General features: G+C 38.7%; 1 long non-coding RNA gene across 1 annotated transcript in view; it reads left to right on the forward strand.

The window, feature by feature from the left end:
* The first annotated feature begins 3,697 nt into the window (after positions 1 to 3,697).
* The window catches only part of LOC311603617, a 55,607-nt gene continuing 32,440 nt past the window's right edge, over positions 3,698 to 26,864 (forward strand). Inside the window, exons 1-3 of the long non-coding RNA XR_014781184.1 lie at positions 3,698 to 3,812; positions 6,552 to 6,654; positions 9,344 to 9,399. This is a non-coding gene — a long non-coding RNA (uncharacterized lncRNA). The remainder of the gene's footprint in view (positions 3,813 to 6,551; positions 6,655 to 9,343; positions 9,400 to 26,864) is intronic.

Below are 26,864 nucleotides of genomic sequence, written 5' to 3' on the forward strand. Positions count from 1 at the left end.
CCCACCAGCAATGAAGGAATGTTCCTCTCTCCCCACATCCTCGCCAGCATGTGGTGTCGCTTGAATTTTTGATCTTAGCCATTCTGATGGGTGTAAGATGGAATCTCAGAGTTGTTTTGATTTGCATTTCCCTGATGATTAAGGAGGTTGAGCATTTCTTTAAGTGTTTCTCAGCCATTTGATATTCTTCTGTTGAGAATTCTCTGTTTATAGAGTTATTTCTTTATTGCAGAATCGGTAGCACCCACCAGAAAATTTCTATGAAGGTTGGAGGAGAAATTATAGTTGTGATTTTGCACAGAATTTGCACTCAATATAGCTGTTATTCATGCAAGAAGGCTTTCATATCTTTTCTTACTTGGGTTACATCTATGTCTTGAAGGTCTTTATTCTTGCACAGTGGGAGGTTAAGTTCAGAGTTTTGATCTCTCAGCACATTAGAGAGTCAAATTAGAGTTATGAACTGACCAAATGATGCAGCCAGAAGATTCTCAAGTCATGATTCATACCACTTCACCTAATTTCTCATCTTCACATTAAGTCACACTGCCAGTTATAGAATCCATTATTACATACATATATCTTGCCTATACATATTTACCGGATGCAACCTGTGTGCTGGCTGCTAGGCTCTGTACTAGTGATTCAGACCTCAGTCAGCCTGGCTTCTTGTTTCAGTGAGCTCATATGCTGTCCTTTTCTTGGCATGGTTGGGGCCCACTTCTATTTAGTTTATAGAAGAGTATGTGTGTGTTTGCTTTGAAACTTGGATTTTTACGAGATGTCTCCCATATGTTTCTTCCTTTTATAATAATATGAGCCACATGGGATATAAGGCACCAAATATTTTATGAAACATTTACAAAAATAATATAAATATAATCATTCATTTTATAGTAAGGTTCATGTACAGATTATAAGGAAGTAAACTGTTGAAAAATAGTCTGAATGCTGAAAATGGTTATATATATGTAGATAGATACAAATAAATTCATATATATGTGTAATATATATAAATATGTAAAATATGTGCACATGTATTTCAGAATTATCAAGATGCCTTTTTTCAGAATTTTGTTTTCTCTGTGTAAATATTATGTTATTATTATTCTTTCTCAACAAAATTCTATCCATTAAGCCTTTCTCAATAAAATTCTATCCAATAAGGAAGCTGATGATTTTTTACTTGTAGAATTTTAGCATCCATAGTTGTTGCTTATCATAAGGACATGGGCATAGAACATGCTTAATAACGAAATGTGTGCATGTTTGTGTGTGTATGTGTGTGTTTACTTAGATGTTTAAACAACTGTATTACTAGAGATGAATGGTTGATTTTATACTATGTTTTCCAAGATTTTTTACTCAGAAGTGGAGCCTGAATTCATAGAGGCTCACCGTTTCAATGTTTAAATATAATTCATCTCGCTGAAATCGCATAGCAACATGGAAATGCTTTTTGATCCATTCTAGACATTTGGTTTGAAACGAGGCATTCTACTATGAGGAAATCCATCAGGGAGTCTTTAAACAGCATGTACTTTGATTATGATCTAAGGAAGAAATGATAGTGAGAGATTAAGCATTTTCAGGGTAATTTACAGCTTCCTGCATTTTTAAGGTTGCCTTATTTTATGCCTTTATGTTCAGTGATAATTTATATATGCCAACGCAGGAAAAAAAAACATAGTCAGAGATTTTCTCTGTCACAAAGAATCTTGGTTGATTTAGGAAGGAGATGCTATCTCATGCTCTACCAGAAGGAGCCAAGGCCTGTAGACTTTGTGCAGCCTTGAGGCCCATCTCTACGTGTTGTCAGGTTTAATGAGTAGTGTTTTCCCAAACTCTTGATTAATATCATAAGGCTAGAAATAATTAGAACAGTATGAAGATGGCTAAGACAAGAATGGGAGAGTAAACAGACTGGCTACTGTACCTGAAATGCTAAGATTAGTATCAGCAATTAATAATACCAGGGCTTCTGTAATTCTTATATGTATATTGATGAGATCTTAACTCAGGAAATGCCTATTAAATCATCTACCAAACCCTGTGGGAGATATTGAAAGGCTAGAAAGACGAGCCTGATTCAACCCTGGATCCCTAGTCAGGAACCTCTCCAATAAGAATCATTACTGACAAAACAAAGCAAAGCTTTATGACTGAAACATAAAACAGAATATTGGGGAAAGAAAACCTGAAGCTCTGTGATTGTGAGACTCAGAAGGAGGAAGAACAATAATAATTGGGGTTCCAGGGCAGTGTGAATTTGGGAAAGTGAATATGAATAAAGACAAAAGACATTCTAACAAAACACGCCATGAAAAGAGGTGTGGAAATAGTATGTGGTAGTTCTGCCTAGTAAAGTTCCCGGAGGTGATGGGGTGAAGGATACTGTGTGCAAAGTGCAACAGGGACAGACTACAGCACTGTGAGGATTCTGTTGGTATGTTTACTCAGTGCCATCCGAGAATACGGCATACACCAAAGCCTCATGCACACTCAAATCCCACTCGGTGCTCTTCATCTCTCTGAATTTCCATTCCACGGTTCGTTGTCGTATGAGGTTTCTTATTACCTAGGGTGAAATCTATGGATAAAGGAAAGACTTGCAGTCCAACAGACCAAATCCATGCTGGGTAAAGAATGGGGGAGTAAGTCACGTGGAGAGGACACCTCTTTCCTTTCCTTTTTCTTTCTTTTTCTTTTTCCTTCCCTTCCCTTCTTCCCTTTTATTTCTTTCTATCTATCTTTCTTTCTTCCTTTCCTTTCTACCTTTTTTCCTTTCCTTCTTCCTTTCTTTCTTCCCCTTCAGTCTTGCTGTAAAGAGACTACTCTTGAAATATGTTCAGGGTTCCAGAATCTTTTCTCTTAGTTTTTGACCCAAATCTCAGAATTCAAAATCTGTGACTGAGGGGGCACTTCCTCCCCCTGTATATGCTCATAGGGTATGAAGTCTCTTCTTGGTAGCCTGCTATCATTCCTTTGAGTGCCACCAGATCTCCCCATTCAGGGGATGTCATCAAATATGGGACATCAGAGTTTGACCTGACTCTCCACTCAACTGTGGAGAATGTCCTGTCCATTGGCTAGATCTGGGTAGGGGTTTGAAGTTTGCAGCCTATTGTCTTTGGCTGGTGCCATAGTTTGGGCAGGACCCCTCGACCCAGATCTGCCCATTATAATGTTCCTCTTGTAGGTTTCTAGGACCCTCTGGATCCTTCTACTCTGCCATTCTCCCATGCTTCTCTCATCTAGAGTCCCAATAGGATGTCCTCCCCTCTGTCCCAGTTTCCTGGTAAGTGAAGAATCCCCCTCAGTCACAGTCATAAAGGAGGAGAGTAACGGGAAAATGGGAGGGAGGGAGGAATGGGAGGATACAAGGGATGGGATAACCATCGACATGTAATAAGAATAAATTAATAAAATATATTTTAAAAAATAAAAAACAAAAACAAAAAAACCAAAATAAAACATAAAACCAGCTTAAATATCTGTCTTGGAGAAAGTGGTACAGAAAGATGAATGCAGCAGGACTGATGAAGTCCTGTTAGTTATGACTAAGAATAGTCACTAGTAATCACTGGGTTCTGATAACTGAAAATTGCCACGGAATTTTCAATCACATGTTTTTGAAATTTTCTTTCATTAAAGAATATGTGCCAAAGTAAAAACAAGCAAATAAACAAACAAACAAAAATCTGTGACTGACTCCAGGAAGTGTCAGGCAGTTGTTGATGGAGACATTGTTCGTTCTGTGTTCCTTCTATCATGGCTATGGAGGAACATTGGAAGGATGCTCTGCCATTTGTGTAAGTCACTCTTTGTGTTCTTGCATTAATGAAAATAACTACTTAGCGTCATTTACTGAGTGTCTACCTTGGCTTGACCAACATCTAGCTTTGAGATCTCTAACCATGTATTTCACCCATTTGAATTTTTAATCATGCTTTAAGTCACTTCATTCTATTTGATCACCATGTATTGTTCTAACTCTATTTTTTATTATGATTATTTTACAAAGACATATAGATTGCATAGGTTTTTAAGTACAATGAATATGAGACTGGCAACATTTTTACCTTTCATTTTGAATTTTGGATTAAATATACTTTAATGGCTATTATTTAGATGTGTTAAGGCAAATTGTTAAACCATTCTCTCCTTAAAATGGTAATTCTAATATGAGATTCTCTCTTTTTATCTCTCTCATTTTGTGTGTGCATATTTGTGTGTGAATGCGCGCGCTCGTGTGTGCGCACATATGTGTGTGTGTGTGTGTGTGTGTGTGTGTGTGTGTGTTTCTGTGTCTGTGTGTCCTTATGGTGTTTGGTATTAAACCCAGGATATTCAGAATGCTAGGAAGCCCTGTACCTCCAAGTTATATCCCCAGTTCTTAATTTAAAAAAAATTAAACTTTACAAAGAGAAAAAAGTCAATATTTTTTAAATAGTTGACAGGAATATTAGGTTTATATTTCAGGAATCTTTGCTGAGGAAGTAGCATCCTGTAGTTATTAAATGAAATAGCTGTGCTAAGAAATCCTTGCTTAAATTGGGTGTTTGCAGTATTTGGCTGTGGAATGTTGGCTGGTTTCTGTGCAGTTGTGAGCTAATTTAGCTTCGCTCTGAAAGTAGCAGAGCATTAAAATAGAGAGAGTGCAAAAACACTACCCCCCAGGAACTTAGATGTCTTTTATTTTCGGGAGGAAATGTTAAAAAAAAACTTTGGAATATAGTAGTATAATGTAGCATAATGCAGCATAAAGAAGAATGGCCCCATGTTTAATGCTCCGCAAATGGAACTTCAGAAAACCACAGTAGCTCTTAAATGGTGCATTGCAAGTATAAAAACATGATCCAGTCCTGAAAGCATTCCTGCTGGGTGGGTAGATGTTCCTGCCTTTTAGGCCTTATGTTTCTCAGGAGTAAACCAAATCATGCACAAACCTTTTATAGAGTGAGGCATAAATTGTTCCATTATGCCTCGGGAAATATGGAGACCTAGCTAAGTGTTTCAGCAAAATTTTGAGCTAATTGAATCAGTACGGGAGAGCTCAGAGATGGGAGGATTCTGCTCCTTGGCTTTTGCTGATGGTGTTAGAGGCCAATATGTAAAGAAGGGATGACAAATGCCTATTTGCTTGCCATCTTTATGATTCAACAGAGTTAAGGAAAGAATAGACCATTGCTTGTCACACACCCAGAGATACACAGACATAGAAACATAGACACAGGTAAACACAGATGTAGACACATAGACATAGACACCCATAGACCTAGACAGATAGACACACACACAACACACACACACAGATACATGTGCATGCACACATACACATACATGCCAATGTGTGTGCACACACCACTTCTGTTTGTGGTGACCAGCAATCAGAATATTGGAATATACACTGGACAACAAGGGTTACTGATATTTCTTTATAGAATTGACACCAAAAGAGAGATTCTTTGGAGTAAATAACAAATCAGAAGAAGAATTAATAGAATTTTTCCAAATTAAGTAATGGGATATTCTCTCTTTATGAAATTAAATATTCCTCTGTATGTATTAGCTTTTATGCAAATTTCTGTTTAAAATGCATTCATGATAATTGATCTTTTGCTTTGTTGGAGCAGTGACTACTTTATATAGAGATACAAGTTTATTTCAGAAGTTAAGTACAGATCTAATAATCGCTACAAAGTTGGCTCTTTGGGAGGCCATATATAAAATGGAATCACATCCTAAGATCCCAGAGATTTCAGTTTAACCCATCACATACATATATAAATTTAATACTCTTCAAAAATACTGTGTTACAGTTTTACTTATGTTGTGTGTGCATGCAGGGAGGCATGGCATTCCCTGTGGCACCTACGTAGATTCGAGAGTCCTTTTTTCCTGAGTCAGCGATCCCCTCTAAGTACGTGGGTTCCAGGATGGGCACTCAGGCACCAGGCTTGCAGACAGTCTGCTTTCTCAGCCATTTCGGCTGTTTTAAGGATTGCCATTATGTTGGCAGTCTCATTCTAGCTTTCCTTTCATCCACCTGAGGGGCAGCACTTTCATATAGGACGGGGCTCCAAAAGTATGGTGCATTTGTGTGTATATGTATTGTATTTCTCTCTATGTGTGTATGTGACCTTGCAGTTTTGACTAACTTAATGCTATATATCAAGACTGTAAACACAATAAATGAAAGCAACTTAAGGAACAGAAGTTATCTTCAGCCTGATATTGCTTTATAACATCAAAGGCAGAGGAGCGGCTGACTTTTTAGCCACCACCTTCCTTCCTGTCTCTGCTTTTACTTGTGCTATTGGTTTACAATTGGTGCTGGGAAACTGGAGCGTGGTTTAAACATAGATTTTACACTTTAAATTAAGACTCTAATCTTGGTTTTGGAGTGGAGAATTCCTAAGATAACTTTGTAAAATTTCAGGTCACTCCAATGGGGGAACAATCAATCCCAAGCCCTTTAATTGTCATCTGAAAGTATGAAGAGTAAAACACTGTTTCTGTTTTATCTTTTCTGTTTGTCTTTGTTTTAGGGAAAATAATTTCCTTATCACATCTTCAGACACAGTATTTGCTTGTGTGTAGAGAGAGGATACTATCAATTTTAGCACGTTTTCTGAGGATAAGCCACGTGAGGTAAGAGAGTGGAGTTTTCCTGACTTTTAAAGCAAACAGAATCCTAGTGAACTTTGTAATAAATTGGCTTGGTTATTATACATTTAGATGCTTTCAATATGAGTAGTTGCTGTTAACGTTGTATCATTTTGTATTTTGAAACAATGACCACAGGTTGGAGGACTATGGTGCCCCTAGCTCACTGGAGATCACAGCTAAAGAAAGTCTCTGATGAAATGTTCTGAAGGCACAGGCCAAAGATGTTCCCCTTTCGAGGACATTATATGGGGATGTTGTATTAAGTATTTGTGTTGAAGAACACATATTTTCAAACTCAGAAGAATATGAAATCATTCTTTAAAAAGGGCAATCATTACCTTGCTCTGAAAATTTAAAACCTGGAAAGGTCTCTGATCAATAACAGCTTTTTAACTTTTAATTTTTTGAGGGCAGCCTCATTGGTACCCCAGCGTAGGCTGAGACTCTCTTTGTAGGGCAGAGTGACATCCAGTTTATAAACCTCTTGCCTCAGACTCCTGAGTGCTGGAGTTAGAGCTGTAGAGCACTATACCCAACACCTCTCAGAATGAGTACTCCAAAGAATGGACTGGGTACTAGGGTGTTCATTGATTTCCACAGGGGAAAGCCATCCCTTTTCTTACCATCTGTCTCCCTATAGGACCAGTCCCTTCCATGCTATTGATCCAGATCCCACACAGCATCCTGTTTATTCCCACCCTCCCTGGATTGCATCCATATACTAACTTGCATTTTGCATAAGCATCTGCTTAGCATGATGCTAAGATCTTTAAGGCCACAAGCAGTATTTTCTTTAAAGTTTTGTCTCAAGGAAATTATTTTCTTTTGAGGAATTAATGTTAATGCTTTCAACATCTCTAGCACTTTGAGTTGTTACGTTACTTTATGTTTCTCACACATTGCCATATATACCATCAAAATGAACATATTTTTATAATAGGAACTTGTTACTGCCAGGGAGATGGCTCATGGTAAAAGTATTTACTGTATATACGTTATGAACTAAATCCTATCCATGAATCCACAGTGAAAGAAGGGAAAGGACTCTGACCTTGCCATACTTATTATGGCACCTGAGCGCTCCCATGCTTACACATATGCTAGCAGTAATAATAAACAAAATTAAATGGAAATCTTACTTCTTTTTATAAAACATACATTGTATAATAAGTTCATTGATATTTTGTCTTTTAATTACACTGCTGAATGCGTGTTCTAATAATTAATCCTTACAGTAAACTCTCAGAATTGATTATTATATCCATTGTATAAGTGAGAAAATGAGTGTGCAGAAAGATTAATGGGTTGTACAGGGCCTCAATAGCCCGTGAACAAATCCAAAACTATTAAAGCCCAAAGTCTACACATTTATACGTTAATCTACATTTTTATTTACTTACCAGTGACATTAACACATAAAGCATAGAAATATTTATGAGACTTTTTTTGACAATCTGAGAGCCATATGATAATGAAACATGTCTTGTTATAGTTGTCAAAGATTCATGTCATTTGTATATTTGGCCTATGTGCTTCCATATATATATTGAACTGAATGGACACGATCACGTTTTATTTTGTGTGTGATCCTAGCTTCCAAATTGTTTCACTGTATTTCCTTGACAAGAGATATATATCATTGGTAAAGGCGGGAATCACTGCATGACACACACCAAGAGTACTTGGTGAGCAAAGGCCACTCTACTATTAGGAATTGAGTTTGTAATGGAGATGTAATTTGTGTGCTGTGGTCTCTAGCATGTATCTGAGTCTTTTGGTTGTCCTCCAGGCTGCTGTTTTAGGACAGCAATGGATACAATGTTGTGTGTTTATATACAGTATATACCTGTGTGTTTATATACAATGGTACTCAGGTTTCATAAGTCAGAAACCAATGGAAAAAATTGATCCAGGAGAGTAGTATGACAGGACAGTATTTCATGAATGAATCGCTGTGTGACCCACACCTAACTCTGTCTGAAGAAGATATGGCTTTTCTATACTTTCCTAAGTTTATCAAAGATGTGGTATGTATGACAAAGCTTAAATAGAGGGGAGAGGGTGGTAATAGTGCAGGAACAAGGTAAGATGGAGTAAGGGAACAAAGATTAATGCCATGAATTATGTGTAGCTTTGAAATCTGCATCCAGATTTCAATATATTCACCTATTAGGAATATATTGAAATTACTATACCTATACCAGGAGGCTTAGGTATAGTAATTTGCTCAGTTTTTCTTCCCTCCTTTAAGTTAGTTCTATGAAGGAGTCTAACCTGTTTAAGAGTTAGGTGATTTTGATTTAGACAGTACATGTTCAAAGTCTGACTTTGACTTTGTTAAGGGTGATTTTGGTCATGGTTTTGAGTTCTTGCAAACTTCCTCCAAATTCTATGAAAAGATGATCAGCACTGTCTTTCTCATTTTCCTGTTCTAATCACTTTAAATATGTAGCACTTTGCACCTAATGTGTGTTCACTTCATAAGAAATGGGGAGAGGGCAATAATCAGGATGCCACATGTATCTTTACTTATCCCAGAATTTCACTGTACCAAGTTACCTAGGATTCTCCATGTCCTATGCTCCATGTCCTACAGATCTGCTTCCAAGGCTATGTCACCTATTTAAGACAAATTTCTGACTTAAAATGTACATTTTCTCTTGCTTTGTAGGCTAGGCATTTCACATCCAAATTTTGACATCATAAGTTCCTTGTGGAAGCTCTGAGGTAGGTTCTGTTTTATCTGTTTATTCTGGCTCCTTGTGTCTGCTCAAACTCTTGCTATATTTGGCCTCCAAGACGCTCCACCCAGATTCTGAATCTGTCTTCCCATGGCCATCTTTTCTCTGTGTATCAAGTCTCTGGGACTCTCGATGCCCTTCCTGTAAGAACACCAGCTGTTGAGTTTAGAGCCCACTCAAATCTAGTGTTGCTTCATTTTAAACAGAGCATCAAAAACAACTATTTGCAAATAAGATTATGTCTTTGAGGAAGTGGACATTGAAGGTTCAGCAAATAGTTTTTGGTCAATACAATTTTAACCATAATAGCCTGGAACAAAAACCTGAAATGGCGCAGTTGCCATTTCTAATTGTAGCCCTCCTGGGATCTACAGATTTAGAATATGACTCATCAGGTCACTATGATGTTTCTATAGGCCTTTTGCTCCTAGAAGCCAACATGGAAGATTTGAGTGTTATCATCAAAATCATAGATTTACAAAGTCATTTGACATTTCCAAATTTGGGATAAATTCTGTGCTGCTCAATTAGGCTGAGCTTTCATTGAAAACTGGATCTTGTCTGACTTTAGGGATAATAAGTGCAAAGGACAGTTGGCTATCTAAAGTCCCAGGGAACTTGAAAATGACCCATGTTCTTCAGTGGCTGCAACTTATGTATTCCATTTGGTCATGAAGTAAGGAATCAGAGATGGCGATTTATCTGGTGCCCACTGGCCTGACTATTGTATGGGCCCTGTTTGCCAAGGGCTTGAGAGTACTTACCTAAAACTATTTTGGCTCCAGCCCCAGTTCTCTGCTGTGAGACAGATGCCAGCATATCAGACCTTCTCAGTAACTCAGCAGGAATCCCCTGATGCAAAGTCCTTTAGCCCCCATGCCTTCAATTGCCATTGGCCCAGAGAATGTGAATTTTGGGGGAGTAATTTTAAAACCCCCAAGATATATAATTCTCACAAGAATGCCAAAGAACTGTGATATTTAGGAATGGCTGAGGGCTAAGAAAAATATATTTCCTAAGAACTGACTTTTCGTCTTCTCCAAATACTTGAATTAAGGATCCCATGTGTGAGTTGTAGGTCCAACACATGACAGTGTCTCACATGCTATCTTCAATTTATTTTCTCTGTGTCCAACACATTTGGAAAATAATATTTTCTTGTTGGCTGAACTAGAAACTCATTCTTACTGTCTGAGTTTGCTAAGCATCCACCCCTGTCCCTTCCCATTCACAAGTTTGATATGTTTATAAATATACCTTCTTGGTTCAGTACTGTCAGCTAAGGTCTGGCAGTGAAGTTGATTATTCCTTTTGTAATGATTGTATTTATTATGAAATACTGTGATGATAACAAAGCACTTTCTAGGGCCCAAATCTTCTATTTGTCTGTATGTCTGTCTATCCTTCTGTTCATCTATCTTCACATCAACCCATTGTTTATCCAGGCATCTTGCGCTCTTCTATCTTTTGTCCATATTTAATAGTATTAAGTTTCTCTAACTGTATTAAAGTATTTTAAAGAACTCAAATGTTCAGCGAACAAGTTAAAAAAGCTAGAAATATGTACAGTAGGGGAATTTTTCCATTTATAAAAGCCATTATTTTCCTTTTAAAATTGTTTCTTACCTTGTTTCCTCATTATTTCTGAGTTCTCGTCTTTAACTAGCCTTTGTATACTATATTTTACTTTTGAACATACTTTATTTATTCTCCCACTTTGTATTTTCCATCTTCTTTCCATCTTTGTCTTTCTGCTTTCTCTCTTCTGACCTCTGTCCTTTTCCTGCTTCTGCTTTTCCTTCCTCTCTTTCCTCTCCATGTCTTTTACAAGTCAAGAAGAATTCAAGATGTATCACAAGAAATAGAGAAAGAGTAGTAAGAAGGTGTGGGAAGAGGAGGAGAAGAAGAGAGGAGGGGGGGGGGAGAGCGCGCAAATGAGTGACGAGTAAGCCTAAAGCAGCAAGATGAGTAAATGGAAACAGACAAGGTGGTCTCCTCTCATAGGACACAGACTTAACTTCAGATTTCCCATGGATGAACTCTAAGAGGATATTATGACTACTATATAATGTGCACTGTTCCTAAGTTGCTTAACGTAATGGGAAGAAAATCGGCATTTGGAACTTAGGTATATGCGTTACCTTTCACTTTCTATAACAAAATAGCCAAAACCAATTAACTTCTAAAAGGAAGAATCTGTTTTGACTAACGTTTTTCCAGTTCCAGTGCATTCCAGTGCATTGCTTCAGGGCTCTGGTGATGTGGCTGGGTGGCAGAGATGGAAAGCATGTGGTAGCCCTAAACCAAACTACCTGTTAACACACAGAGAAAGACCGAACAGGGTGGGGTCCCCAACGCCCCAAACGTAAGGACTGCCTCAACAAGGTCCCTTTCCAAAAGGCACCCCCGCCGCTCAGTAGTGTTACCCTGTAGATTAAGGCTCATGACATTTTGTGGCACACTCATCCAAACATTTTCAGAAGACAAGGAAAGGCTTGCTTAATTAAATGGATATCCCAAATTGGCTTTTAATTAGCCAAAGCTTTAGATATTATAATTTCAAATCAATGGAAAGAGAGAAGGTGACATTCCGTGATAGCACTGACCACCTGGTGCCAAAATAAATGCAGGCTTTGGAGCCCAGACCTCGTGCCACAAGCCCTGTTCAATTGTGCATCTAGGATCTCATGTAAATCTGATCCCTTCAAGGAAATAATGGAGAGCAAAAGATTTACACAGGCACAAGTGTAGTTAGTTACTCACAATTCACATAACATTAATTTGCTAGACATCATCCATTTCAGAAAATGTTAATCTATTTGATTTGTTTTCTTCTTTTCAATGTTATAATATAATGGCATTACTTTCTTTATTCCTCTCTTTCCTCCATAAACATAAATAGATAAATATGACCTGGGAAGTCTGTTTAGTGCTAAACTTTTATTTTATTTAGTTCCTTTAGTGTTTTGAGAAATTTATGGGAAAAATCTAAAACTTCTTTAAAGGTTCAAGACTTCTGTTTACTGGTTTTCAAGTCATATTTTTCTGTTGACAGACATTTTAAGGATGCTTATGGAGAACATTCAGTACAACAGCTCAATATTCTTTTAGATTACATTTTAAGAAAGAAAAAAAAAGACAGAGCAAAAAACCTCAAAACAACACCTGCTATTCCACAGGATTTGACCTGACCCCTTTCTCCTTTTCTTGTTATTATAAACATCAATCTCTTTAAGTGAGAGCTGTTTAAAGGATGGTGGGATCGGAGCGTTCCTTCCTAGATCCCAGATGCACTGGGCGGCGCATGAGCTTTTTGATCCTTATTTTATGAGTGTCTGATAAATTGCCTCTGGCACCTGGTAACTGAAATTTCACTATCTGAAAACTAACCCCAATGTCAAACAATGTGACCAGCTCAGCCCCTCCACCGAGGAGCCACAGAGCTGGGCCTAGGGGCCTTCCGCTTTCTGGACATGTCTGCCATCACACTCATGGACTAACATACTTTTAATTTTAGAGAGAAGGGAGGATTAAGGAAGCTTTGGATGCTATGCAAATATGTGTTCTTTGAAGGACTTCACCATAGTTCTTGGTGTAGGATTCTTGAACAAGTCAAATAAAGGCTTCAGCACTCAGCATCTGAAAACGGAAAACTGGTAACAGGATAAGGATTTGCAAGCCCTGCCTGGGAGCCTCTCCTGGCTGGCTCAGCCTGTGTTGATACAAGAAGAGGGCAGGTGGCCTTTCTCTGGAGACAGAATAGCTGTAAACACAGTCATCAGCTGAGACTATTATCACCTCCTTTTTACATCTTATCCATGGCTAAGATTAACTCAACTCAGCTCTAAGAAAGAGATTTATTTTTTCTCTGCTTATACAGATTCAAATGTGTAGATACCCAAATAGACTGAGCAAAGGAGAGTAATGCAAACATTCTCAACATCGTGTCTCCTCTTAAAAGGAAAGGAAGTCCATGGGAGCAAAGATAAAATGTGAGACACAACAGAGTCTCCCACTGAATGGCTCACCTTGAAAAGGGGAATACCACCCCACAGTTTGGGCTATCTGTGGACATGTTTGGGCTATCTGTGGAAATGTTTGGGCTATCTGTGGACATGTTGCACCGCCATGTGTCACTCATTGACCCTGTCCGGTTACAAGTACTTTTTTTTAATTAATTTATTCTTGTTACATCTCAATGGTTATCCCATCCCTTGTATCCTCCCATTCTTCCCTCCCTCCCATTTTCCCCTTATTCCCCTCCCCTGTGACTGTTCTTGAGGGGGATTACCTCCCCCTGTATATGCTCATAGGGTATCCAGTCTCTTCTTGGTAACCTGCTATCCATGGGAGGCAGAATGCTCACATTTTTTTCTCTTTTCCAAAGCCGGAAGGGGATGGTTGTCAATCTTTGAAACTTTCTTCTGTGTTATAGGTGTGTATACGTTCTAGGATATCTTGCAAAGGTGTATAGTGTAAAGGTTTGGAATTGCAAGCACTTTGTTCAGAGCTTTTTGAAGTCTTATTCCCCTTCATCTCCATCTCCTTCCCTTCTTTCCTTTCTTTCCTTTGCTCTTTCTCCCCTTCCCTTTTACTTTTTCCTTTCTCTTCCTTCTCCTCTCCCTTCTTATTCTCTATGCTCACCTATGCATTTTGCAGCCACAAAGAGCTTTCTGTTAGGCTTGACCATTTTGAATAGAGTAAGTTGGCTACACAAACATCAGTAATCAATCTCAAACACTAACTTGACTAGTATCATTTTTATCATTTTAAAATTATTTATATAATAGACCAATCTTATTATGTACAACTTCGAGTATACAGAAGGAAATTGGATATGTATGCATATGTGCAACACACACACACACAGAGCTTTTCCCTCAAGTAACTTGTAATCTTATGTGAGAAACAAAAACCAATAGTGTGTGTGTGTGTGTGTGTGTGTGTGTGTGTGTGTGTATGAATCAAAATTGGTGAAAAATTGAAGGAGGGTGACATTACAATGGCTCTAAGTTCTAATGGTTTTTCTAATCATTCTGAATTCTCCTCTTTAAAAGGGGGTAGACCAGAGTCACATATTAAACAAGTCCCCAGTGTCACAAAGCCTGAAACTGAATCCCATCTCTTTTGGGGTTGATATATGTGCAATCGAAATATAATAACTTCTGTTGCTTTGTTAGAATGACTGGGTCTCCAACACGATACGGGAGGTTCCTAGGTGGCTGTGTAAGTCTGGAAAGGATGTATGCATCAAGGAGGTAATTCAGGCAGTGGGGAACACAGGGAAAGCATGGAGTCTAAATATAACTATAGAGAGTAGAGGATACAGGAAGGAGAATCCATAGCTACTTCCCTGAATGTGGTTCAAAGAGGCCAAGAATGGTTTCATATTGGAAAGCAGATTCCTCAGCCCATGCAGAGTTTGAATTTGCATACAGAAACAAGTAAAATGGAGGATTGTTTTTCTTTTCTGTCAAGGGTACACTTTCAGAATTCGTAAAGTCCCAGTTTAATTATTCCTCACAGAGCTCAGTGTACTCTCCATTAAACAATCCTGGCTGTTCATGAAATCATTATAAATATAATTTTAAGGGTGAAATTCAAGGAAGAGATCAAGGATTTGATTTAGATAAATAAACGAATAATGGATATGGATCCTGCAGTTTGAGCTTCATTTCTAAGATAATGCTGTACAAAATAGGACGAAGCCAGGATGCTGGACCAGAACACCCTTTTCTTCCTCTTTCCTCTTCACTCCTTCCTTATCTACCTTCTTCCCATATACATGGGACATAAATTAAAACCTGGCCATTCTTTTGTCCAAACACTCTGAAAGAATGTGTTTAAGATGCTTTCTCACCAAGGGCCTCTAGAACTCTAGACACGAAGATTCAGTGGGCCATTTCTAAGGTTCCTTGGGAATGATTCTGCAGGGATTTAAAAGTCTACCTACAAACATATCACTCGAAGCTGACATCTATCAGAGGATCCTCATTCTGGAAGGTCAGAAGGCCAGTTCTCCATGCATTGCCAATACCTTGTCTTGAGCCTGAAATCACCTTAGCAAAGGAACAGTGAAATGCAGCTTGCCTGTACATATAATTTAAATTATTTAGTATGCTAAAATGTGAGTCATACTTCCTCATTAACTGTTGTTTGCAACCATTTAAAGCCTGATGACATCTTAATATACAGAGAGCACTGATTTTTATCAACTGCCCTACACACAAGTATTTGAGTTAATTTTTATGAGGATGAAGAAAGCACACAAAAAGCAAATTAGTGTATTTAGAAATTATAATTGACAAATTACATTAGGAATTGATAAATATAGCTAAACCCTGGACTCAAAATATTCAGATCCTTCAGATGTATGTAAAACCATCCCCGATTATTACTAGTGTCATGAAGATAATAAATGCACATAGCCATCTGCCTGAACAGACATTTACAGTGCAGACAATGACTTTCAACTTAACAGCTATGTCATTCATGTTTATAGAAAGGAAGAATGCTTGTAAAAGTAAGTATGGGTTAGGGAAATAACAGACTTAAGAAGAGTGAAATTGTTGCCCCTAGACCTCTCTCTGACCATGTATATCAGAAAACCAAGGCTGGCAGGAGGAGGTGGTCTGCTATTTTGCTCAGTTCTGATGCGGCAAGGGTTTCCTCATCATCTCTTTGTTGTTGATATCTAAATCTGATTTGGAACCTAGAAATCTTTCAAAAATATTCGCTGAATGAATGCTGATTTTCCTGACATATGGGATCTTTTTCTACATCACATGGAAATTAAATAGGGCAGCCTTCATTTTTACAATGCATTATTTAGAATGTCCATTCCTCAGTGAAGCTAAATAAAGGAACCAACATAGATAGGAAAGGAGCTAGGATTGGGGGAAAGGCTCAGCTGGTACGTTGCTTTCCACAGGAGCATGATGTAGTAGCCGAGATTCCCAGAATACTCTTGACAAAGCCCAGTGCTAGGGACCTAACGAGAGATGGAGCCTGTTGATTGCTGATCAGCTGGCCCAGCCTGCGTGGTGAATACCAGGTCAGTGAGGGACCTTGGGTGGGTTGAAACTGAGGAGGAGCACCACACAGGGTTATCTGATGACCTCCATATTCATAGGCAAACATGCATGCACACCCACCCACATCCACATGAACCTGCATGTACATGTACACACACACACACACACACACACACACACACACACACACACACACACATGACCAGAGCTACTATGACTATAGTTAACTTGATCTTTCCATTAGCAAAGGAAGAAATGTGACTAGTTATACTTACAGAGGGAAGAGTGCATGCACATATATGTGCTCATGGAAAATAGGGTGGAAAAGTATATGATCCATATGTCAGTTGCAGAGACAGCTTACTATGGTCAGGAAGCAATCAGAGACCCAACACTTCAGTGTCGAAACTTTACCCTCAGAAAGCAGAAGCATGAACATCTGCAACATGTCAGTGGATGGAGACATTTGGACACGTCTGGTTTTGGTGTCATTAAATGAGCAATGAATTAAAGCAAGTGAAGGGATCAGAGTGTGGCTCTCCCTGCTTTACAGATAAGCTGAAATTGGAGTGTGAGATGGTACAGTCTAGCCAGGCAAGGCGTGGATGACCTGCTGCTGATTGGAAGTAGTTGAAAAATAGTTCCACTTTAATTGCTTTATTGTCTAAAGTATCGGGACTTGTAGGAGGGAAGTTTAGAGATAAGGAAAGTGACATAACCCATGTGGCTACAAAACCCCTGTCAAAGGCACAAGATCATCTTTAGGTAAGTCACATTTAGTTTGGCAGGAATCCCTCTTAGAGTGCCTGGGAAAAGAGACAGAGGTCTTGTGTGTGTTCAGCATAAGGTCTGTAAGGAGTGTTCCCCAAATACTATTACAAGAAGTAATAGTTAGAGATGCAGTGGCTTCTCAAATGTCAGGTGCAGTGTCCTATGGATCATTCATGGCCAGGGATGGTGTAAAGATCGGTAATTTGTTAAATGGACTGTAAATGCTCTCTCTCTTCCATAACAGGGTCAGTCACATGGGACAAACAGAACAGATCCAACATTGGAGAGGGGGGTATTAACACTTTGGAGGGGCTATATAACAGTTGATTAGTGGATATACTTCCTATTAATTACCTGATTATTTTGTTTTCTATGAGATAGGGTCTCACTGGGCTTAAACTTGCAAACTTCCTGATCAGCCTTGAAATGTGTGCTCCCATGCTTAGAAATTATTAACTTTCTTTTTTTAATTAAACATTTTTTATTTTTTACATATACATTTATATTATTACACACACACACACACATACACATATACAGTAAACAATCTATAGCAAGAAGAAACATGAAACAATCAGGAACTATATAAATATTACATTTTTAGTGTTTTGGCTATTTGTATTTGACAGCCTTGAAGAAAACATCTTTCCTATCTTGGAGCATCTAAATTTCTAAATGTAAATCAGTCTCCATCACATCTTGTCATTAAGAAATGATTAACTAGCTGGGTGTTGTGGTGCATGCCTTTAATCTCAGCACTCAGGATACTGAGGCAGGAGGATCAGTGTTAGTTCAAGGCCAGCCTGGTCTACAAAGTGAGTCCAGGACAGCCATGGCTACACAGAGAAACCCTGTCTCAGAAAAAAAAAAGCTTAACTTTCATGATCTTAGTCATACACCATTGATTCTTTTTTTCTGTTGTTTTGTTTTCTTTTTTATTTATTTATTTAAGTAAGTTATTCAGATTACATCTTATTTGTTATCCCCTCACTTGTATCTTCCCATTCCCCCTCCCTCCCTCTTTCATCCTATTCCCCTCCCCTAAGTCTTGAAAGAAGGAGACCTTGTGCCAGACTATAAGATCACAGCCTGTAAGCTCTCTTCCTGGTAGCCTGCTTCTAACATATTAACAATGATAACCACATCATTAGATCATTAGAGTAAATGATAACCTGTTTATGGGAGCAGTGACATTATATATATATATATATATATATATATATATATATATATATATACACACACACACACACACACACATATATATATATATATTTTTTTTTTGGGGGGGGGGTTGAGACAAAGTCTCTCTGTGTTAGCCATGGCTGTTCTGGACTCACTTTGTAGACCAAGCTGGCCTCGAACTCACAGTGATCCACCTGCCTCTGCCTCCTGAGTGCTGGGATTAAAGGCGTGCGCCACCATGCCCGGCCTGACATAATATATTTTAATTGTTCTTCGCAAAGCACTACCAACATACAATTATCTATATGATGTACATAGCTTTCCTCTCTAGGTACAACATCAGTCTTTGTAGATGATCCTATAGGGAGAGTCTGGAAGTTTCTCTGAATCAAGAAATGACAGGCAACACCCTGGTGACATATCTTCTCCTAAATGCTTATCTTGACCTGTACCTTTAGGAATGATGGTATAGTTTTGGGACTGTCCATGACTAAGTTGCTTTTTCATTCCTTCTCCCATTAATTCAGTCACTTCTCACAGACAATCCAGTAAGTTCTTCTGAGAGAATCCAGAGTCAGTCTGATGAATTTCTCCTAGTAGAGAGCCTGTGTCTTGTCTAGGAGGATATGGACAAACCCAGTGGTCATATCTTTACTAGTCTAATATCACGTGTGGTTATTACTCCTGTGGGGTGATTGCAGTTGTTCTAGCAGAAAAAACATATGTTAAGTTAAAACATGAATTCTTATATGAACTGAGTGGCACATGATTAGAAATTTGTGATATTTTCAATGATATGAAACATTTTTTGGTAATTTTATTTCTTTGGTAATTTCATACAATGTATCTTGATCAATCACTCCCTCAGCCAGTCCTTCCCAGATCCATCCCACCAACTTTATACCCTCATGAAAAACAAAATACCAGACAATCCAAGCTGGCCTGTCCATATACTCTCAGGTGTGTGTGTGTATGTGTGTATGTGTGTGTGTGTGTGTGTGTGTGTGTGTGTGTGTGTGTGTGTATGTGTGTGTGTGTCCTTCCACTGGAACTAGAAGGGAAGAAAAAAGAAAACTCTCCCTCTCCAAGACCTGTAAGTTGCCAATAGCTGCTCAGCTGGGATTGAGACTCCATGCCACACACCCATGTTGGGATTTTTGTCTGGCTTGAGCTTGGGCAGGTCTTCTGCATGCTGTTAGTAACTACTGTGAGTTTACATGTGAGGAAAACTGTTTCTTTGTAGTGACCCTGAACCTCTGGCTCTAGCAATCTTTCTGCACCCCCTCTGACTAACATCTCCTGAGTCATGGGAGAGTAGGGGTGTGCTTAGAAATGTTTTTGTTCAGAATTGCTACATACTATAATCTTCAAGCATTTTATGCAACTGTTGGTGTGATAAATTTAAACTTAAATATGCTCCTATGTGATATTACCAATGGAACTGCCTAGGAGATTGATGACTGCCTTCACAGATGAGAGAACAAAGAAAAGCATAAAATTGTCCCCTAGTGGTCACTCTACCTCCATTGACCAGGCTGACATTTGACATTTTGACATTCCATTAATAGGTATGTTTGATTTTGAAAATGACACAGCATTTTGGTGTGTGTGTGTGTGTGTGTGTGTGTGTGTGTGTGTGTGTGTGTGTGTGTATTAACATCATATTATACCCTACAAATGTATACAATTATAACCTATCAGTTAAAAAATAAATTTGGGAATATGAAGATGGCTTAGTCAGTTAACCACCTGACACATGAGCCTGAGAACCTGAGTTAAAATTCCCAGCATGCAAGTAAGATCTGGGCATGACGACACAGGCTTGTGGCTCCCAGTGTGGTAAGGGCAGAGACAGATGGACCCCCTGAAGTATCTTGGCTAGCCAGCAGAGCAGAATTCATGAGCTGCAAGGTCAGTGAGAGATCTTCTGTGTTAAAGAACAGCGGTGGAGAACAATGGAGGTAAGACATCTGATGTTGACCTCTGACCTCCACATGCACATACATGTCCATGCATGGGAATCTGCACACAGGCATGCACAAAGCTACACTGAAAAGTACATACACACCCATAAAAAATAAAAATAAATAATTAAAAAATAAGCTAAGCGTACTGGAAATTCATATGGACCAGTGAAACCTGAAGTTCTTTCTGATATCCAGTTTTATTCCAGTTGTTACACAAGGCATTTCCTCCAGTGCTTAGTCTCCATAACAATTATGGTGTTCCTCTGTGCTGCAATTGCTCACCGTACCTGGGCAGGCACATTAACCTCTTAAAGATTTTGAGGCTTAGAAGCAGAGCATCCCATTGAGGTAGGCTTGAAAAACAGCTTTCGTCACTTTAAAATTCTTATGTAATAGCATACATAATAATGGGTTCCGTCATGACATTTCACAGGTGCGTATAGCATGCTTTCATTATGTTCAAATCCCCGTTATCCATACTTCTCCCCTCTAATCTTTCCTTCTGGTCTGATTCTTTTCTCTACATAATTCAGCTCCAACGTTCACCATCTTTATTTTCTAGACTCCATAGATGAGATAGCACATGTGATAGCTGAATTTCTGATTCTGGCTTAGTTCATAGATGCTTTCCTCATTTGTCCATGTTTATTTTTGCGAATGATATGGCTTTTCTCCTTTATAGCTGAATAACATTCTGCTGAGTATACACACCACATCTTCTGTATCCGTTCACCTGTAATCGTCACCAGGGCTGATTCCACAGGTCAGCTGTTGTGAATAGTGTCAGGATAAACACGAATTTGCTAGTCAATCTTTTGTAAATCAGTTCCAACTTAAGCATCACCTCTTGCCACATGGCACTGTTGAGGCAAACAACCTGATCTGAAGACCTCAATTTCTTTGTCTTTACAACCACTGCCTGAACTTTTTTTTTATTACATTGGATCCATACATTATGTCCTTAGACTTTTCCAAGTGGCAGCACAAATATAGGCACAGTACCCAATAAAATATAACTTCAAGTTTATTCCCATAAGTTATTCAAATATTTGTCTGTATACCTACTGCTTTGTAATTTACAAAGTGGATTTTAAATTGCAGCTTGAGCTATATAACTTTATTCAGACAAACAATGTTAACAGTTTTATTAAATGATGATACATTTGCTTATAAAACAAGTATCTTTACTTTTGGGTCAATGATCTTGTGTTTCCTCCAGCTTCTCTTTGTGTAAAAATGATAACCATGAGGACCATCAAAAGCCAGATTTGATAAAATCATCCAATTATGTTATATTCTTTGAATATGGGTAGTATTTGAGTGAATGTTACTTGCTTTTGAACTGGAATCTGCAGACTGATATGTGTTGATACATTCAAACATGAGTTGTATGCAAAGGGTTTTGCTTGCAGTGACACAGGTATCTCACAGGGCAAAATGGCTGGAGTTGTGGGTAAAGGGTGTGTGTTCCGTGAGGTGGATACCCAAGCTCTACACTTTAGGCCACCAGAATAGTGCCAGGTGCATTTAAAGCCCAATTTCAAATCTCTTTGAGATAATAATATACCCAGACATCTTTCCTGTTGCCTTCTATCCCATGATCCAAGTGCGATCTCAGGACTTGAGCCTGGATAAATCCCAGCCCTGGAATTACTAGCTGAGTTTCTGTGTGCCAAGTTCAAGCAGAGTGCAGGGCTGTTGGAATTCAACTTTGGTGCATCCCATCCTGTAATTATGATATATGATAAAAAGGGAAATTGAAGCCAAACTTGACTATGTTCAAACCAAGGTGCTAGTGAATGGATGGGATGGAAAATAAGTCCTAATGGATTAATGGGTTATGATAAATGTTTTATTATAAGAGCTTATGAATAGTTAGATAATCCTTACTTCCAAGCATAGTATTTAAATATTTCTTACTGGCTGGTTACCAATGTAAATAAATCTCTTAAGTATCAAGTTAACAGCCAAAGTTTAAGCACAAAACAGTGACAGTAAAGGTAATATATTTTGTAAATAATTAATACCCATGTTATTTGTTGCTTACTTGAAAGTAGATGCTGCTGGCTGAACTAACTTTCTAAAAACAACAACTAAACGATAATTAGAACTCCCTACATGACAAATGTCCATACTGCACAAGTAAAGATGACATGAAGGTTTCCCCAGCCTTCTGTAGTTGTGAGTAGACAACAAACATTAAGTGAAACAGTACCTAACTTTCTACATGTCCTCTAAGTAGCCCAGACCATTTCTTTTTTCACTCATAATACTCCTCTTCTCCATGTTTCTCTCTGAATATAGTATATGCCTGTTGTAATGAAGATACCAAACATTATAGCCATTTGGGTTAAGTTCCTTTCTAAACTTTTATTTTATTTTTAATTATGTCATGCTTGTGTGGGTATATGGAGGGGAACATGGGCACCAAGGGAGACAGGAAGAGGACATTCGATGGCTTGTAGCTGGAATTCCCAGCAGCTATGAGTGATTTGACATGAGTGCTGGGAACAGAACTCTAGTCCTTTTCAAGACCAGTAAATGTTCTTAAATGCTAAGCCGCCATCTCTCCAGCCTCTCAAGTTTTTTCAGTGTGCTGAGTTCATTTACCTCAGACCTGCCTTTAAGTCTAAGTTGTGTCCTTAGGAGGCCAGGAAGCAGATAAACTCAATGAATTAAACTTGGGGAAAGCAGCACTATAATTTCATTCTAAAGTCCTCTTGAGCTGGATCAGTGGTTTGGTCCTACTTGTCTTCAATAAACTCTTTTCACTCTCAGGCATATCTATTTTAAGAAGCAAATGGTGTGCTCTGGTTATGTGTTTACATATCATTTGTCATATTTCTACCAAGACATTTCAGGACTTTTAAAAATTTTGCTTGAGTTTTATTTTTATTTAGACAGCTCAAGCTGGTCTGAAACTTCCCATCTTCCTTCCTTAGTGTCTGGAGTGCTGAGATTACAGGCACAGTCCATCACATCTGGCCATTTGGGAGCTTTAAAATGACCATAGGAAATGCTTGTGCAGGCTACCTCAGAAAGCATGCTCATCTTTTCAATCAACCAATCAGAGATTTATCACATAATATAATCCCCTATGGAGATTTTCAGATTAACTAGTTGTGAACATTCAGTCTAAACTCTAAGTATTGTGAAGATGGCAAATGTTGACATCTATTATCAAAGTCATGATCTTATTTTGTACTTGCTAGCACATAGTAGGTGCTTATATAGTTTATTTTGAAATAGCTGCCTCATAATTTTGCTTACAATCAGAAAAACTTAACCAATAAATAGTTGTAGCTGAATGGAATGACAAACTTAATTTTGTATAGTTTTGTTTTGTTTTGAGAGAGAGAGGAGGGAGAAAGAGGGAGAGGGGAAGAGGGGAAGGGAGCAAGGAAGGGAAGGAGGGAGGAAGGGGAAATGGAGGGAGGGAGAGAGACAGAGACAGACAAATATATATATATATATATATATATATATATATATATATATATATATAGAGAGAGAGAGAGAGAGAGTCACTGAGTGAGAGAGCCAGCAGTGAGCTCTCTCCAATGTCCAAAATTCATAGCTGTTTCAACTGTACAGCTATAACTTCCATAGTATAGTCTTGTTTTTTTTTTCTTGAAACAAAGAGTTATGGGATTAATTCAGTTGCCATTTATTTAGAAAACAAAGCACTCTCTTGTAGAGACTGGATATTACTATCCTAATTGTATAAATGTAAAAATAACAGAAGAGAAAATCAACAGAATGAAAAATAGAAACGTTTCTCTATCCAATTTGCATTGGTCTATACCATTACTCTTGTGAAACTAATTTGATTATACCTAGGATGTATGTAAGCAGTAGCGTGTCATAAGTCATTTGTTTTTTTCTTTTAGAAGAATTAGATACAGACTCCTCTGATGAGAGAGAAAAATTAGAAGAAAAATTTGGCATCATTTAAACGTACATCTTCAGGGCTGAGGTGATGGTTCAGTTTGTCTCTAAGTTTGAAAACCTGAGTTCAGCCCTCTATAACATACGTAAAAGAGGCAGATGTGGTAGGTACCCTGTGTACTGGGAAGTAGAGACAGTTAGGTCTTAGATCCCTTGACTTCTTTCACTAGCAATCATATCCTACATAGTTAGCAAGCTCCAAACAAATGAGAGATTATCTCAAAGCAGAACAAATAACACATTCATGAAGGACTACACAGAAGGAATGACAGCCAAGAATATATGCTCAACCATGTTCATAGTAGCCTTATTCATAATAGCCAGAACCTGGAAACAGCCTAAATGTCTCTCAGTTGAAGAATGGATAAAGAAACTGTGGTACATTTACACTATGGAATACTACTCAGCTGCTAAAAACAAGGAAAACCCGAAATTTGTGGACAAATGGATGAGACTAGAAAAGATCATACTGAGTGTTAACCCAGAAGCAGAAAGACTCACAGGGTATATACTCACTTATAATTGGGCACTAGCCCAAAAGGCATGTCCCATGAAAATCTTCTTATCAGGAGATTGGGATAGATGTGAGGACATCCCCCTGGGAATCTAGGTAAGAGAAATATAGGAGAAGGGGAAATAGAAGGATTCAGAGGGTCCTAGAAACCTATAAGAGGAACATTGTGATGGGTGGATCAGGGTCCAGGAGGGTCTGCTCAAACTATTATATTAACCAAGGACAATACAAATAGTAAACATCGAACCGTTACTCTGATCTAGCCAATGGGCAGGACAATCTCCACAGTTATGTGGAGAGCATGGACTGACTCTGACATGAACTCTGGTGCCCCATATTTAACTACCTCCCCTTGGTGGGGAGGCCTGGTGGCACTCAGAGAAACAATAAGCAGGCACCAAGATGAGACTTGATAGCCTATGACCATATAGTGGGGCAGGAGGTCCCCCTTGGTCATAGACCTAGGGGAGGAGAATAGGGTGAAAGCAGGAGGGAGGGAGGAATGGGAGGATACAAGTGATGGGATAACAATTGAGTTGTAATCTGAATAAATTAGTTAAATAAAAAATTAATTAAAAAATTTCAAAATGTAATAATTTAAAAAATATTTTTATTAATTTATTCTTGTTATATCTCAATGGTTATCCCATTCCTTGCATCCTCTCATTCTTCCCTTCCCCCCATTTTTCCATTATTCCCCTCCCCTATGACTTTTCCTGAGGGGGATTTCCTCCCCCTGTATATGCTCATAGGGTATCAAGTCTCTTCTTGTTAGCCTGCTATCTTTCCTCTGAGTGACACCAGGTCTCCCCCTCCAGGGGACATGGTCAAATATGAGGCACCAGAGTTCGTGTGAAAGTCATACCCCACCCTACCCAGATCTAGCCAATGGACAAAATGCAATATTTTTTAAACATAAAATTAATGATCCTAAGACTATCTGGTTGGATATTTAGAAAAGGACATTCACCTATAGGAATCCAACAATCTGATGTCTTTGCTTGTAAAATATGTTCTTTCTTTTGAAATGTATTTATTTATTTATTCACTTTACATCCTGATCATAGCTTCCCTTTCCTCTCCTCCCAGTCCCCTCTTACACACACCTTCCCACTCATTCTTCCCTCTCCTTCTCTTCAGAGAAGGGGGAGGTCCCCATGGGTACCAAGCGACCTTGGCATATTAAGTCACTTTAGGACTAGGCATGCCCTCTCCTGCTGAGCCAGATAAGACATCCTAGTTAGGGTAAATGGATCCAAAAATGAGTCTCAGAGTCAGAGAGGTCCCCTGTTCTAGTTGCTGGGGAAGCCACATGAAGACCAAGTGATGCATCCTGCTACATATATGCAGGGGTCCTAAGACCAGTTCATGCATATACTTTGGTTGACGGCTCAGTCTCTGTGAGCTCTTATGGGTCCAGGTTAGTTGACTTTGTAGATCTTCTTATGGAGTCATTGAATCCTCCAGCTCTCTCCATCATTTCTCCAACTCTTTCATATGACTCCCTGAGCTCTGTCTAGTGTTTGGCTCTGCATCTCTGCATGTGTTTCCATCAGCTGCTGGGTGATCCCTCTCAGAAGACAATTATGCTAAGATCCTACCTATAAGCATACCAGAGTAACATTAATAGTCTCAGGGGTTCACTCTCTACCATGGAATGTGTCTCAAGTAGGGCCAGTCTTTGGTTGGTCATTCTATCTATATTTGCTCCATCTTTATCCTTGCACATCTTGTAGGCAGGACAAATTTTTTGGTGAAAGTTTTGTGAGTGGGTTGGTATCCTCATCCCTCCACTAGAAGGCCTTCCTGGATACAGGAAGTGGCAACTGCAGGCTCCACATCCCCCACTGCTATGGGGCTCAGCTATGGTGACTCCCATAGACTTCCTGGGGCCTCTTCTATCACAGGTCTCTGGCATGTCCCAGAGATGCTCCCTCCACCTCTGATGTCTATTCTTTTTCCTGTCCCTCTCTCTCTCCCACTCTCCCTACTCCTAATCCTCATTCCTGCTCCCCTTCCCATCTCCTCTCCT

Source organism: Acomys minous, assembly GCF_964271855.1.
Source record: "Acomys minous genome assembly, chromosome: 8".
Lineage (NCBI taxonomy): Eukaryota > Metazoa > Chordata > Mammalia > Rodentia > Muridae > Acomys > Acomys minous.